Genomic DNA, 15,242 nt, shown 5'->3' with positions numbered 1-15,242 from the left:
GCGAGCGAACCCTTGCGGGGCTGCTCCTTTACCTGGACGCGAGACAGCGCGGCATTGTAAACGACTTGATGCGATGTCAAGACTCAAGTCCAATGTCAAAAAGATGTTCCCATCGTGGCCGCGTGGCTGGCAGTGCCTTGCGTTGGGGCCCAAGGTGCCGTGGCTGCTGTTGCCAAGTGACCCGTGTGTTGCCAAGTGACCTGTGTGTTGCCAAGTGAACCATGTGTTGCCAAGTGAACCATGTGCTCCGCACATTTCCTGTTGTCGGGGTAGTGGCAGCCTCAGGACCCGGGGCTGGGTTCAGCGCGCGGCCACGCTGGCGGCACGCTTGGGTGCAGCAGGCACCTTTTCAAGCTGGGTTATAGAACTTTTATTTTAATTCTGCGGCTCTGGAAATGTCCAAAACCATTGCCTTCCCTGGCTTGGCCCCCAGTGCATGTTGAGCAGAAAACCACAAAAGACGCCGACTTTGAAAAGTAATTGGATTTCTTTGCGTGTGTGTGACTTCCCAAAGTAAGTTTCGGCATTTCAGCGGGCTTCCATAATAACACATGCAGCCTTTTGGCCGCAGCGCGCTTCCCTCCTTGGCAGCGTGCGCTACCGGGGCTGCAGAGCGGAGCCAGCGGAGAGCTGGGACCGTGGAGGGAACGGAGCGGGAAAGGGAGAACGGGGGGGGGGAGTTCCAACATCCATCCCCGCAGGGCTCCCGTCCTCCCCCGTGCCATCTCGTCCAACACCTCATCAAGGAACGAGAAGGCGGTGAGAACAACTTCTCTCGTGCCGAGCGCACAGAGAGGGCTTTGTGCGAGCAGAAGAGCTCTCCTGATGACCTCGGTCGATGTATACCCAGCGGTAGCGGAGGCTTACACGAGGCAGGTGGCATAATTTAGTTTTGGACGCTCTCCCACTTATATTTATTTAGTTTTTATTATCTTATCCAGTAGATGTTGCTCTATACATTGTTTATTATGCAGGCTTTATGGTATTTGTTCATTGTATATTTTATATTGTCATTATTGTAGTTACTGGACTTTCGGTTTACATTTTTACTCATTCATCTCACACATTTTCTTACATGGTATTTATTTTCCATCGCATTTTTCAATTTTACTTCCCCCTAAATCATAACCCCTGCTTGGCTTATTTTTCGTGTTGTCTTGCAATAACCACAGCGCCGTCTTTCTCGTGCCCACGTGCGGATATTAGATATTGTTTTAGACAATTTCCCCCTCTGTTATTTCTAGATTTATCTTACAAAAAGTGATTCTGCAGCATAATCGGCATCATCCTAGTTTCATGTTTTACATTTGCAGTCATTCTCTTGCAATAGAGGTACCGGTGCTTGCTCGCGACCCATGCACATTATTACAATGATGACGTTCTGCCTTTTGTCAATCCACTGCTGGATGAAGGCCTCCGTGCGCTGTCAGCCATCAAGGTTGTTTGACCTTACTTCGCCACGTTGGTTCGTGCAGATTAGCGAAGGGCGGTGTTCCAGGCCTGTGTTTGTGTTCCAGGCCTGTGTTTGTGTTTGTCGCTCGCCGGCGATTGAACCCAGGACACCGCGGGGTTGGCGGCGGGGCGGGCCGATCGCAGCGCCACCGCTCCGCGCCGCGCGCACCGGGACGAGGACTTTGCGCCACGTGCTTTAGGAGACGCGGCTGTCGTGTCGGGGCTCCTGGACGGGGGGATCCCGACGTCGAACGAGAATCCACAACGCCTCGCGTCGCTCGCCGCCGCACCACAACGATACTGAGCAACATCATCATCATCATAATAATAAACAGCGGCGGGGATTCTAATTAAATTCTGTTATGATTCCCGTGGAGATTTTCGGTGCAAGTTCACGTCGGAGGAATGCTTTAAGGGGTACATCTGTGAACATTTAGGAACAGAATCGGGGGTGAAATCCCAATCAAAGAATGCGCTCCCTCCGCTAACGAGCGGTGCGCACGTGCAGCGAGGGGGTGTCGCGCTGCGGCCGCACGAGCGACGCGCCGGATCGCGAGTCCACGCGGGGGAGAGAATAACACCTCTCGCTCAGGAAAGAAGAAGTCTCGCTCAGGAGACAAGAAGTCTCGCTCAGGAGAGAATAAAACCTCTCGCTCAGGAGAGAAGAAGTCTCGCTCGGGAGAGACGACGTCTCGCTCAGGAGAGAATAAAACCTCTCGCTCAGGAGAGAAGAAGTCTCGCTCGGGAGAGACGACGTCTCGCTCAGGAGAGAATAAAACCTCTCGCTCAGGAGAGAAGAAGTCTCGCTCGGGAGAGACGACGTCTCGCTCAGGAGAGAATAAAACCTCTCGCTCAGGAGAGACGAAGTCTCGCGACGGCCACCACACCGCGAGGTTGGATCCCGGCCACGCGTAGGGGCCTAATGCCCTCCCCCCGCTCTCGACGAGGGCCTCGCGGGTCACGGGGGCTGTTGGACCACGCTCCGCCTGGGCTGGCCGCTACGGGTCGGTGTAGGAAGCGTGTGTTGGACTTCTTTGGCACCGTACGTAGCCACCCATGCTAATCGGAGGCGCGGAGTAGATAAGACGCTCACCGCGTAGCCCTGCAGCAGCCTTTAGCAACCTGTTGTGCATGGACGTCACCCATCCCAGCACGATGAAGGCTCGAGCCTGCTTAGCTTCAGAGATGTGGTGAGATCGAGTGCATTGTGGGTGATTTTGGTCATTCGCCAGTTGTTCTCAAGCAGACACATTCTTTGCTTCCGCGGGAAATTCTGACTGAATCTTCAGAAGGGTTCCTGCTTGGGATGTGGATGCCAATTGCTTTATTGGATGTTTGTGAATGTGACAGCAAACGCGCACGTGCACAGAGGCGAGACAGCCGCCCGCTGCACGACGTGGCACGCGCCGCCTCGCGGACGAGCGTCTCGGCCAGGCTCTGGACAGCCCGGGCCGCTGCCTCGCGGGCACGGCCCGTGGCGACACTCTCGCCTCTGGGTTGCCTGCAACCTGCAGAGGACGGAACGAACGAGAAACGGAGCGGATTTTAATTTCCCTTCTCCAAACATGTAGAACGGTTCTTGGTGATTTGCGCTCTATTCTGATGGAAAATAATGCTGATTCTGGCAAGACGAGTTGGCAGTTTGACCAGTTTTATTATTATTTATGCTCTGGACTTTCTCATGTACTGCAAATTATCCTTAGCCCCTATCTGACTTTGGACGTGAAGTTTGTTTACATACTCGAGGCATCATTGGGAATAAAAAAAGCAACTTAATTTATCATTGACCTCTCCCCCCCCCCGACTCAAGGAGATGCTGGGGCTGCGGTGTTACACTTGGGGTAGCGAGAGGATGCAATCGAATGAATCCCCATGAGACTCGAGTGGAGAGGATGAGGCTCTGCCAGAGGAAGCCGTGAGAAGAACCATTCGAGAGAGGCAACTGCAGCGGTGAGGGAAGGGGGGCCACAGACACCTGCCGGAGAGAGAGAGAGGGGAGAGGAAGAGAGGGGAGGGCAGAGGAAGACGCAGCAGCAGCTTCGAGATCCCGAGGAGGGAGAGGCACCCAGCACTCTGTGGAGAGTGAGAGGCAGCAAGGGCAGCTGAAGGAGAGCATGGTTGAAGAGGAGGAGGAGGAGACACTTTGTTCCAGATGCAGACTGTCGTGGGGAATGCCAAAGGCGCTCCGTGCGTGACACACATCAAGCTGGACTTCCAGCTGCATCGGTCGCATCACTGATGCCTGCGTGCATTCAAGGCATGGCTGCCTCATTATTATCCATGATACGTATTCCGAAGACCAGGTGGTTGCTTTCCATACGGAAACGACTTGGATCCTCTGCTGATGAATATTACCTCACCGCCTTTCTATCGGCCCCCACCAAAACTTGACAGCACATGGTGTGGGCCCGACAATATCAACTGTCCTCGCTCCTCGGCTCTCATTCTCTTCCCACGTGTCTCGACTCTTCAGGGCCTCACCACGTCCATCTGTGCAACGTCTCCGACATCTGCCGCTTTCTTTCCCCAGATGCTACTCATCGATGCCTTCGTCACATCTTGACTCTGTTATCTGCTGTGGCCTCCCCAGACTCCTCATCCGTCCCCATAACAACAACACAGCCAATTCTCTGTCTCTGCATGAGTCTCAATCCAATTCCAGATCAACTTCAGACGTGCACCCTCCATGGACCCGCTCCTGCCCACCTCTCCCCTCTCATCTCGCTCTGCTCCAGCGCCCACGTCTCTCTGCCTCTCGCTTCCCAGTCAACTCGTCTACTGGGTGGGAGGTCCTTCCTCGTTGCCTCTGGCTGTGCCCGACTGTCTTTTCTACTATACACACACATATACACTATATATAATATTACATGTACTGTATATAGTATCTATAACATATGCACACACATTTAACTCCACGATATACACGACGCACTCCTGGTCCGACCATTCGCGTGCTACTAACATCTTAACATGTCCTTGCTATGCTCGCTCCTGGCTAACTTTGCGCACAGACCCATCCACACGCACATGTCCTTGCGATAAATGAGGCTTCGCTTTTTATTTTAGAAATTATATTTTTCCGAAAGTGAGAAACTAGAGTCAACATTGCGGCTGACAACCCCTTATCGGGAGTCAATCTTGACATCCATCATGTCTACTTTGACTTTCCTAGCCACTGATTTCCATCGTTACCAAGGTGCATAGATGCATGCACAGAACGAGGTATAGGTTACACAGGAGGTAGCAAACGCAGCTTATAACATTTGAGAAGGGCCAACTTTAAAATAACACTGGATAAACATTACCTCAACAGGATATTGTTTGTTTTTTCCCCAAACAGTGTGAAACATTGTTTAACAAAAGAGAGCCCGAGGGAAAATGTGAGAACGACGTCGACGCTGACACGGCGGCGGGCTGCGAGCGCGCTGACGCGTCGATGAGAATCGGCAGTGACGACGCAGAAAGAGAGAGCCGGGCAGAGCCCCCGGAGAAGGGAGCAGCCCGTGGCACACAGGGGCAGGGAGAGAGGCAGGCGAAGTGAGAAGCCCGTGGCACTCAGGGGCAGGGAGAGAGGCAGGCGAAGTGAGAAGCCCGTGGCACACAGGGGGAGGGGGAGAGGCAGGCGAAGTGAGAAGCCCGTGGCACACAGGGGGAGGGGGAGAGGCAGGCGAAGTGAGAAGCCCGTGGCACACAGGGGGAGGGGGAGAGGCAGGCGAAGTGAGAAGCCCGTGGCACACAGGGGGAGGGGGAGAGGCAGGCGAAGTGAGAAGCCCGTGGCACACAGGGGGAGGGGGAGAGGCAGGCGAAGTGAGAAGCCCGTGGCACACAGGGGGAGGGGGAGAGGCAGGCGAAGTGAGAAGCCCGTGGCACACAGGGGGAGGGGGAGAGGCAGGCGAAGTGAAAAGCCCGTGGCACACAGGGGGAGGGGGAGAGGCAGGCGAAGTGAGAAGCCCGTGGCACACAGGGGGAGGGGGAGAGGCAGGCGAAGGGAGAAGCCCGTGGCACACAGGGGGAGGGGGAGAGGCAGGCGAAGTGAGAAGCCCGTGGCACACAGGGGGAGGGGGAGAGGCAGGCGAAGTGAGAAGCCCGTGGCACACAGGGGGAGGGGGAGAGGCAGGCGCGACATTCCAACAGCCACGACAGCCCCCGGGGATTTCTGTTTAAAAGTCACCCGGAGACCGCCGATCGTGTTTTGGAAACATCGGTGTCGGCCAATGGTCACGTTTGTGTCGGAGATGCTTAATCGCCCCGTAATCCGCCGCTCGCTATTTAAAAAAAAACATTCTTGTCAACTGTGGACGGGCAACGTCTCAAAGTTGTTGACGACAATAGGCTAGGCCATTGCAACGAAGAAGATTATTCGCCAGGGAAATGCCGAGGAATAAATGCTCACGGTAATCTTTCGACTTTAATTCATAAGTCCGACGTTTTCTTAACGTACGTTTTGAATCGAGACGCCCGCGGTTTCCAAGACACTTTTAAAGCCGGAGCCTCGACAACAATCGAATGCTCTTCCATCCGAGGTGGCCTCTATTGTAGCACGCGGTGGAATTTGAACAGTGGGATAATAAAGGTATGGGGATGTCTTCAGCAACAGTAGCAGCACAGCTATGCATAGCCCATGACATCGTATCAAGACAGCACGGTCCCTTACCTCCGATTAGCACGGTTGGCGACGTACGGTGCGAAAGAAGTTCAACATACGCACGTTCGCACGGCTGCGTGTCACTCCGCGTGTCACTCCGCGTGTCACTCCGTGTGTCACTCTGCGTGTCGTCCCGCACGGTGTCCAACGTTTCGCTCTCCGCGTGATATGGGGCGTCTTCGGGAACGTTTCAGCTCTATAGAAATCATTCAGTTCCCGAAGAAGCTTCCAGCACGAGGAGCGCACGTTGGCCATGGCACTGAACACGTGGTGCGACCCCGCAACACGATGTCGTGCGCAAGGCGCAAGCTTTAGGAATTGACTTGGAACAGTGCTACTCTTTAACGGGGGGGGCTCTTTCAGCGGTGGCCTGACCTTGTCCTTCCTCGCCGTCAGCGAATTCTGCAGGGCGACAACAAGTTTCGTTACTTTTTGCTTTGCAGAAGAATCTATCAAATTGGGCAATGGCACTTAAGTTTCCGAGGCCATTGAAACAACCGGGGAGCATCTTTTCGCGGGCAGATGTGGTCAAGGTACAGGACGCAGGAGAAAATGTGCCAAGAAAAGGCGAGGCAGTGGGAACAACAATGACACCCAGACGTGGGTGTGATGCTAAAAAAAATTGTGTATTTTTAAATAAATGAAACTTGTCTGGGGCCCGTTTAAAGTGTTTGACCAATGTAGTCACAACTCAAAGGACTGCTTTGGTTTACAACAGGAGCGTATACTTGCTACGCTGTTGCCTCGAAATGTTAAAGTGGCCATCATAGCAGGTAGCAGGAATTTTTCTCTCAATTGATCGCGGGGCGTGCGTGGGTGCTGGTACACGGCGGAGCGCCAGCCGAGCAGGGCTCCAAACTCGAAATTCATTTTTAAAAAACATTTCTTAGAGAGGGGAAACAAATGTTGCCCCTTGAATTCTTGAAATTTCCCACTGCAATTAAATACAAATCTCTCTAAGCAGGAGTTTTACTCATTGTAGTATCTACTTGCTAACGCAAGAGAAGTTATTATTGGCATGCGTGAGTTCATCTGAGTGTCGACAATAGACCTTGCATTGACGAATGCACAAATGTCCCTAAATGCCCCTACGGTAATAACAATATAACAATGACAATTATTTACCCCGAAAAAGCCTTCACTGAGTCTCGTGACTCTTTTTGCCAGGAGCGTCCTGTGTTGGGATGTGTGGATCTACAGCTGTGTGTATGAGACGGGGAACCACACGGGAAAGCTGGACTTGATTGCACGTGACTTTATTTGAAGATTCCTGTAGAGACATTTGTTGAACACTTGCTGATCTGTGTCAGTCCACTGAAGGCATTGCCGGCTTTGTGGTGGATTGGCCGCACTTCACGACGCTGGTGGGCGCGGGTTGGTGAGGGACCGGGGCCCCGTTCGGATTCACCGCTGTAGGAGAGCGGCAGCCAGCGGCTGCTTTCATAGCGCACGGCACTGACCGCAGCCCGAGTGCGTTACCACCACGACAGCATTGCTGCTGTTTAAATTGGGGAAACTTTAGCCAATTTAATATTTACCTGCAGCTCGGGGTAGAATCTTGCACTTCATCTTCCCTTTCCAAAAATGCGGTCACTTTTTAAAAATGAAATTATTCTTACCGGGACCCATCTGAAGAGCCTTGAGGATGTATAACTTCACACGTGTGTGTGTGCACACACATGTATGCTGTCATGCATGTTGTCATGCATGTGTGCGCAATTACGTACTTGGTGGCTCACCCCAGACTCAGCCGTTCTGTATTTTGAATAAATAAGCCATACTCACCGGATTTGGGGAAATAATACAACTGAAGAGTGAAGGTATGTGTGCACGCAGTGACAATGACAGTCCATTTAAATACAATGGCCAAGTCAATTACAGCAGTTTAATAAGTCACACCTGACTGTGTATACAGGCAATCCCACGTGAGACCGGGCTGACACGTCCGCATACAAACTGCACTTAGTAACACATACCTTGGAATCAGTGGACGTGCCTGGGGTTTAGTGAGTCATGGTAATGTACCATTGCACAATAGCAGCGCCTCAATAATAAGCACACGGGGGTGGGGTGGGGGTAGAGAGAGAGAGAGAACGACGCTTCCGCTATTGCTGCGGTGAAGCCGGGCGACTTCGTCGGGTGCAGAGAGAAGTCGCTGCTTCCCAAACGCGTGCGGACGACGGGGCAGTCGCGACCGATGTGCGGTTTCAATCAAACACGAGGCGCCTCGCACTTTCAAACGGTCCATTCCGCTTCACAATTAAAAGGTGCAAGGATCAGTCGCGTCTTGTGCAAGGTCACGTGCAGCTTTCCGAGGCTTCTGCCTCGCGCAGACGTTCGAGCCCAAAGACGTTGCCACTTCGCGCGGTGTTTGCTCGTTCAACTGCCGACCTGGTTGGGGTTGGGTTCAGCAGTTGACCCGGGTGCTTCCAAAAAAATGCTAACACTTATACGGGACTGTCGTTTGTAATGGAAAAAGAACGGATAATACACCGCAACACGATAACAAATGTATGTTAATCGTTTCAAAAAGTCAACGAGTTTCCACGTGTTCGCCATCATTGTCAACGCGTGCCTGGAATTTTCTCCAGGTGGTCTCCAGAGCCCGGAAGAGGCACATTTCTAGTGGTGTTGTTGCTAATTCTCGGAAGTGTTCACATTGTTTTGAAGCACCCTGTACATTGCGGAGCGCAAACTCCATACATGAGTAAGCCATCGTTCCATATCACGTTCGTTTTGATTAGGACTTTGGTTCGGTATTCAGTCTACACTTGGTAAGGGGGATAATGTGATCTCAATCAATGAGCGTCACTTTCTTATAATTGTACTTTTTTTTAAAAGACGCTGTCGCATTAGGTAAGCCTATATACATTCCCGAAACCACAACAGTGCATGCGCTTTGTATGTTCGTCTGATTTTTCTACGAATGTTTTCGTTGCATACATCTTGATCACCACAGGATAAGGCTACGACATGACATATGTGCACACTATTTACATTTAAAAACTCTGCGAGTTGCGATGGCACGCTCTATCAATCTATCCTCGGAGCGCATACCCCGCCGCGCGTGAAGGGGCATCGCTTTCTTGAAACTAAAGCCTCGTGTGTCCCTCCAGAAGCCCTCGGTGGGATGCGCGCCACAGTTCAGCTCAGATCCACTCGCAGCGCAGCTTCAGAGTAATCCCAGGGCACCCACAGACTGCTCTCTGTGTGTGTGTGCTTGTGTGCACGGCTGAGGCGAGTGGAAGTGACCTAAACACGAATCCACCGCTCATTCATAATCGCCGCTTGGTTTTCTGAGTCATTATTAAAATGAATATGACCAAACATTAAAAGCAAAATCACCAAAGTGCGTCCCAAACACGCTGCGTTAAAATGCGGCGGCTCTCTCGTTTCACGGAGCGAGCCGTGCAGTGGAGTTTGTTGCGCCGGGATGGAAGGCGACGCGCAGCAGGGCAGCTGACGCAAGGTGCCCTGGTGCTGGCACCGCTGAGCAGGGCGAGAGCAGAGGCAATGCTCGTGGACGTGCTGGAGAAATCCCATTTCATATTTCCAGATGTCACAATTTTCTCTGTTTGATACGGATCTACTTACTCCTTAAGCATAGCTTTGGTGAAAACACTGCCATTGTATATAACAATTACAAGTTCGGCAATACAATAACTATGCACTATATATATCTATTGGCTTACTTACAAAATCGCATTTAGCTACTTCCTGATCCGAGCTGCACTGGGCTAAATGTGAAACAACTCGTAATAGCACGAACCCCTACATCACGGAAGTAGTTTACTAAAACCTATTAGATATTACTCATCCTCGATGCGATTAGAGGGCAAGCGATCTGTATAGTGTGGTGTGAAAGCTATGTATTAAACATAATTGTACTAACGTGTAATTAAAATAAAAAAAATGGAACAAACTTTTCCAATGAATGGAAAACACTTGTCCCGAGTGAATTGTGTAGCAAGTTAAAGGAAGGGTTTCCCCTCTTTCGCGTTCGGACTTTGTGGGTGTTTTGGCCTCCACTCAAGGGCACCTGCGTCTAAAAATGTTACATTTGGCAGGGAAATCACAAAGAGTTCTCAGCCTCTCGCCCGCAGTCCATTCTCGCACTGCTGAATATGTGGCTTCTATTAAGGGCAACAAAACCAGCGATTGAAGTAGCAGCTTTGGAAAATAAGCATTTGGTCCTCCAATGAGAAAATTAACAATGACACATACGCTCTCGGTTTCATGTGAAAAGTAACAAAAACATACCACGTACAAGGAATTATTTTGTAAAAAGGGCAAATATTAGCATAACACCAACACAAAGTTGCCTTCACAGCGAGGTTTCCTTGAGATTTATGGCACATTTGATTAAGTATTTCTTATATCAGACTCTCTTAATTTCCTGACCTCGGCGGTAGGAATTGAACAGTGGAGGCGTGCACAGACTGGGGCTGTTTCCATCAGGCGGAAGTCGGGTTCACGGGGAGCAAACATTATGTTATACTTCCTCCCTGGCGTTTCCGTACTCGCTAATGAAGTGAGTACAGTCGTTAAAGAACTGTTTGTGTGGCTGAAATGTACCAATTAGAATCCAGATGTATCTCGAGTAATTACAATTGAGTTGAATTAAGTCAAATACATAGTTTGGTTGTATAAGCTGAATTAATCACGGGGGCGTAAGCACCTGGATTTCTCAGACATTTACCCTGAACCTCACCCTGTATTTGTGCCACGTGGCTGTAGCAGACTTCCAGATGATATCCCCAATGCAAGTGACCTGTTGTCATCCAATAGCACAATCAGGATACATTTTGATGATGTTTTTGTTTACAAAAAAAATATTTTTTAAAGTAAAAGCTAAAAAATTCAACTAAATATAAAAAATCTCAGATTTGCCGATGACAAGGTAATTATAACAAAGCAGTGGCATTGAACTACAGGAATTGATTGAGCTGCTGCTGTTGTTGTTGTGGAGAATGAGAGACCGTTGATGAATGTTCGGTCGCCGTGTCGATGACGGAACGAGCCGTGACTTCTCGCTTCACGAAGCGAGCCGCGTGGCTGCTGCTGCTGCCGCCGCTGCTGCTGTTGCTGCTGCTGCTGTTGTTGCTGTTGCTGCTGCCGCTGTTGCTGTTGCTGCTGCTGCTGCCGCTGCTGCTGCCGTTGCTGTTGCTGCTGCTGCCGCTGCTGTTGCTGTTGCTGCTGCCGCTGCTGTTGCTGCTGCTGTTGCTGCTGCTGCTGTTGCTGCTGTTGCTGCTGCTGTTGCTGCTGCCGCTGTTGCTGTTGCTGCTGCTGCTGCCGCTGCTGCTGTTGCTGTTGTTGCTGCTGCCGCTGTTGCTGTTGCTGCTGCTGCTGCTGCCGCTGCTGTTGCTGTTGCTGCTGCTGCCGCTGCTGTTGCTGTTGCTGCTGCTGCCGCTGTTGTTGCTGTTGCTGCTGCTGCTGTTGCTGCTGCTGTTGCTGTTGCTGCTGCTGCCGCTGCTGTTGCTGCTGCTGCCGCTGCTGTTGCTGTTGCTGCTGCTGCCGCTGTTGTTGCTGTTGCTGCTGCTGTTGCTGCTGCTGTTGCTGTTGCTGCTGCTGCCGCTGCTGTTGCTGCTGCTGCCGCTGCTGTTGCTGTTGCTGCTGCTGCCGCTGCTGTTGCTGTTGCTGCTGCTGCCGCTGCTGTTGCTGTTGCTGTTGCCATCTTCCACTCCAGGCAGTGATTAAAGCACTCAGTCAGGGAGGTTTCGACGTTGGGCTCAGGATAAATACGAGCAAGACAAAAGCCACTTGCAACATGTTCACCAGACACATTGAGACACATTTTTGGAGGGACACGATGCGAACACATTTTCGGAGTATGCCCTGTCAAGGCAGCAGTTGGTGGTGCCCGGACCGCGCTGATTTAAATAAATTGGCAAACAAGAGAACGCGGTGGAGCGATTTTAGAAAACCGATCTTGTTAATGAGAGCAACATACCCATAGGCCTGAAGAGGAACATGTCACACGTGCTATGACGTACAGGTCGGAATCATTAGCATTTGTTTATACTAATTCCATATTAGGTGGCCGAAGTGGTAAGATTTCGATTCCCATCTCGGGTGCCTCTCTATGTGGAGTCTGTACGCCCCCCCCCCCTGTTCTGCGTGGGTTTCCTCGGGGTTTCTTATTTCCTTCCATAGATCAAACTCATTTGGTATCGGCCCAAACATCCCAGTGCTGAAAATGTACCCGAAAATGTACTCGATTGGGATTACACACACACGGCATCAGCAGCGCAAACATCACTCCCTACTCTACTGTGAAGACTCGGCAGGAACTTCCTGATTAATATTCTTGAGACTCTGTGAGCGTTTCCTGGGTAAACCAGTGCGAATACAATATATTGACCAACAAACGAATCTTTGTGTTTTGCTCACCACCGTGGTCTCCTGCACCACCTGCATGAGGGTGTTTGTCAGCGGGATTTTAGTTGAGCTGTGTCTCTCATCAATGGGGTCAGCATCTAAGACGTTGACTTCATGTCGGCAACATGAGTTCCATTCAGTTTGAAACGGAAGGCACGACCGTGTGTACACGCCAGTTACTATCACGGGCACACGGTCGCAAGCACTCACGATGTCATCGCATGCAGTGTAGCAGGAGAGGAATACAATATTGATTCCAATAAAAATGTAATTTATGTATACGCACATGCACTTGTTAAAACATGTGTAATGTACCCTGTTAATGTGGCTGTGGCCTCCAATGTAATTAATCTATTGTAGGTTGTGTGTGCACCTGCAGGGTTCCGTGCGAGCGAGGCAAGCACGTCCACACAGTGAAGCTCACCTGCACGCCAGACGAGACCCTCGCGGTGCCGCTAGCCATCGTCAGTGGCGAGTGATGTCTGCAGCGGACCTGGCCCTCGGCTAAGTCGACTCAGCCTAAAATGAATACTGTACATCAAGGCGGCTGGCATGGTGCTTAGCCTCACTACCCCCTCGTGTGCGCTACGAACCCAGCGACCCGAGTGCGATTCCCGCTCACGGCCGACACCGGTGACGATGATCTGAACCGGTCTTGGGGCTCCCCTAGGTCAACTCGGCCTCAAATGAATACCTGGTGCGGTGTGTAAACATCGCCACTGGGGAGACAAAGGCGTCCGGGCGTGGTTGCTGGCCATCCACCCTCCCACCCCCTCGAGTGCCGTTCCATCCTCCACAGGCGCTACTCGCTAACAGCACTTGCCCCAACAGCCTGCTACAGACTACACGGGGGATCTTTGTCTCAGCGAGCGAGGTGGTGGAGGGTGGGGGTTGTCGGCACACCTGACGCCCTCCCCACCCCCCGATCGCCCTCCCAGGCGGCTGTCCCAGAGCCGTGACCTTTAGCCGGGAACGCGCTCGGCGATGGCGCAGCCAATTTGCTTCCTAATTAGAAATTAATTGCTCTATTCGTTTCCCCCTCCCCCTCTTTTTCTGAAACCCGAGTGTGCCTCGTTTCGCGTTTTTCTCCGCTGGAGAAATCATGTACGTGCTCTTACATTCATCAAAATGCAACCTTTTGACTCCAGCCAAACTACTTCAGTATGGGATGCGTCTTACAAGAGGCGTGCTGTTGCAGAGCATGGCTATTTGTGATCGGGGATATTTCCCCTGGTTGTGCAGGCCCAGCGTGGGAGTTGCCGTTGGACTGGGACACGTCTTTGTTTATGGCGCGATTGGAAGGTGTAAGCGTGACCAGCTATACACGCAGGGGTAGCGAGGGGTAATGCGCACGCCCTCCCACCGTGGGGGTTTCCAGGATGTCTTCGCGAGCTCTAACGTTGCGAGGCGTTCATCCCAAGCCGTTAAAGGGCCCCCGGTTTTACGCGTGCGCTTCCGTGAGGCTCGCGGCGGCGTTTCGTGGCCACTCGTCAAGAGGAGTCTGAAATGCTCGCCTCGGGATCAAACCGAATTGGCGCGCCACGTCTCGGACGGAGCCTTGCTTTGCTAGATTTGTTTTTACGGTGGTGGCGGGGTTAACGACACATTCATACATTTACGTGATCTCACCCCAAAACAAACTGTATTATGGATATTTTATGGTGTCCGTTGAGGGGAACTTGACAGTCTGGTCCCTTTTTGTTAAATCGTCAGCAAGATTGTAATACTATCGTGGTTTAGCCAATGTCTGTTGAAATGAAAATGCATTTTGACTGACACATGGAGCAATGTCACTGTCCGCACCTCCGATTAGCTCAGTTGGTTACGTACGGTGCTAAAGAAGTTCAACATGCATACGTCTCTGTGCCATATGTCAACATCGTAGGAGCTTTTACCACCAACACAGACCATGCGGGGTTGTGTGTCGTGCAGCACTCCCGAAGACATCACCAGAACAGTGCAAATGTAACTCTATGGGACACTCTTTGTCGGCAATAAGATGATGAAACATTTAATAGGCGTTAACCTTACCCGGTAAAGCTGTTCAACCCAAATTATTATTAATGCTTCGATTGTTGCATCACATTCGTGCTGCTCGCCGTCCGGCGTTCTTCTCCGGTCTAACACTGGTGCTGAGACGAGGTCACACATGAGTCTCAAGGGAAAGGCAACATTATCATCAAAGCGTGTTTGTTGGCATGGTTTGCCACAAGTGTGTGCGGTTAATGCAAAGTTGGGTGCCTTGCAATCGCTGTCTATGCGGTGTTCGAACATCTTGAGGCCTTCTGTATTATCTTTTTTATCAGATGTAACTCCATTAGCTTTTCGTATCATCATCATCACCACCACCACCGCCAACTGCGGTGATCGTCGATTCAAGAGTACCTTACGCATATTCTACGTTGTCACAAGAAGTATCAACGGTAATTGAGAGCAGTGAGGTTGATTCGCACAAAGATCCAAGACACTTGGTGAAGTCTAGTGAGAGGACACGAGGCTTGGCGCGGTCTGACGGCGCAGGAGTTTTGCGCTTCCCTCTCTCCGAGGTCGCTCCACGACAGGGGGGGGGGGGCAGCCGAGAGGCTCTCTGATCACCGTGGGAGGTGACTCGGGGCAGACACCCGTGGTTCAACTTTGTTCTCGAATGTTGACGGTACCCGCCCAGTCACCGATGCCTGGACAACCACCACGTTGCTCACTTAATTGGCCAAATTCCAGTTCTGAGATTCAAACAACGAGGTGTCATTGACACGCGACGAGCGCTCTG

The sequence above is a fragment of the Lampetra fluviatilis genome, chromosome 10 (assembly GCF_964198595.1).
Source record: "Lampetra fluviatilis chromosome 10, kcLamFluv1.1, whole genome shotgun sequence".
In the NCBI taxonomy this organism is placed as follows: Eukaryota; Metazoa; Chordata; class Hyperoartia; order Petromyzontiformes; family Petromyzontidae; genus Lampetra; species Lampetra fluviatilis.
This window is presented reverse-complemented; position numbering follows the sequence as displayed.